Raw genomic sequence first — 1850 nt, 5'->3', positions numbered from 1 at the left:
GATGGAAACCAGTTACAACAAACACGACCAACCTGAAGGAGGGCTCAGACTTCAGCCTTTAAAAAGAATCCATGTCCTGTAGCTAACTTCCATCTTTAGTTATCTAGTTGTGACCAGACAGCTTTAAATACCGGTCTGAACTGGCTCAGTGAGACCTTCAGAGGTGGTCTGGACCTCTAGAATCTACAAACATATGAAGTCCGTCTCAGCCCTGATGTAGGACTTCCTGCTGAACTGAAGTGACCCCACACAGGCAGCAGAGCAGATGCCTCAATATTAAATTTATTTGCACTGATGATGATCATTACATTCTCAATGTTTCATTAAAATCTCACAAGATATTTTGCTAACAGGCGAAACAGGCCTGACTCCAACAGGTAATGCTAAAATATTTCCCAAAGAAGTTGCTCATGAGTAGCTCCTGAAAAATGTGCTGTCTTAGTTCTATAACCACAAGTTTTAAAGATTTCCAGTAAAACAGAGATGTAAAGCTTTTTGTATTTTCATTAGGCCAACTGGTGGCGGCCATCTTGAAATTAGACCACAAAAGATAAATCTGTTGTAGAGGTACACGAAATATATATATAAAAAAAAAACATTAAAATCTGTTGGGATATTTTGCTAACAGACCCTAAAAGGTTTTAGGCAAAAGTTTAAATAAAGATCTTGTACAGTTTGTTAGCTCTTATGTGTGTTGCAATTAGCGCTGGACAATATTTTGATACTGATGTGTGTATATCGCGATAGAAAACATTTCATTTAGGGGTGCACCAATAAATCAGCCGGCTGATCTGTCGGCACAGATTTCCTTAATTTTGGGAAATCGGAGATCGGATTGACTTGGGTAAGATCGGTGGAAAACATCAGCTTCTCATCTACCTCCACAACGTTCTGAAATCAGCCACCTTTTGCTCCGCTGTGACAAATTTGTATTGTTTCAAGGGTTTTTCAATAAAATATTGGAACATTGAAGGTGCATTGTGAACTTAACACATGACAGAGTCAGCTTAAAAAAAAGGGGTATCGGACAAAATCGTCAGGTCAGCCTTTTAAAGATCGATGATCGGACAGAAAACTGCCATTGGTGCCCCCCTAGTCTCAATTACGTTGACATGACTTTTAAAGAAATATGATGGATTTACATTATGTCAGTGTGTGATAGCGAACACCACAGGCTCAATGCCAGTGCTCAGCTCTACCACTGTTTACATTATGGTAACAACCAGTGTTGGCTGGTCCATTGGGGCGCTGCCCCACCTGACAAGAAGAAGAAGAAGAAAAGTATAAAATATACTTTTCTAGTTATAAATGTTGGTTTTACTCACTAGTGTATGTCTACATGTAATATGAATTATATCAACTATATTCTCCACCTATTGACATTAATTCACCAGTAAATTTCCACAAACTGGTTTCGTTTCTGTCATGGGGTGACAATCGTCCAAGGAGTGAAGTCTCTTAACCAATCTCATACAGTTGCTAGGCAGATTAAAAAATAAATTGGCCAATCAGTGTTGCGGAATTTTATGGTTCTGGGGCTCTGCAGACTTTGCCCTAGCAGAGGAGGTTAGAAAAAAAAAAGCTTGTCATAGCGCCGCAGGTCGGTAGGCGGAGTTTAGAGACCCATCGGAGAAATGGAGGAGCTAAAAACAACTCAGCTAAGTCTCTTAGGCTACGTTCACACTGCAGGCAAATCCGACCCAAATCCGATTTTTTTACCCATCTGACTCATATCCGATTTTTTTATGACAGTCTGAACGCGACAAATCCGATTTTTTCAAATCCGACCCAGGCCGTTTCAGTATGTGGTTTTAAATCGGATATATATCTGATGTTTTCAAAGTGACTGC

General features: G+C 39.8%; 1 protein-coding gene across 1 annotated transcript in view; it reads right to left on the bottom strand.

Moving 5' to 3' along the window:
- wasla (WASP like actin nucleation promoting factor a) overlaps window positions 1–1850 on the bottom strand; it is a gene marked incomplete at its 3' end in the record, with an annotated part of 33261 nt that overhangs the window by 19217 nt on the left and 12194 nt on the right.

The sequence above is a fragment of the Austrofundulus limnaeus genome, unplaced genomic scaffold (assembly GCF_001266775.1).
Source record: "Austrofundulus limnaeus strain Quisiro unplaced genomic scaffold, Austrofundulus_limnaeus-1.0 Scaffold46, whole genome shotgun sequence".
Lineage (NCBI taxonomy): Eukaryota > Metazoa > Chordata > Actinopteri > Cyprinodontiformes > Rivulidae > Austrofundulus > Austrofundulus limnaeus.
This window is presented reverse-complemented; position numbering and strand designations above follow the sequence as displayed.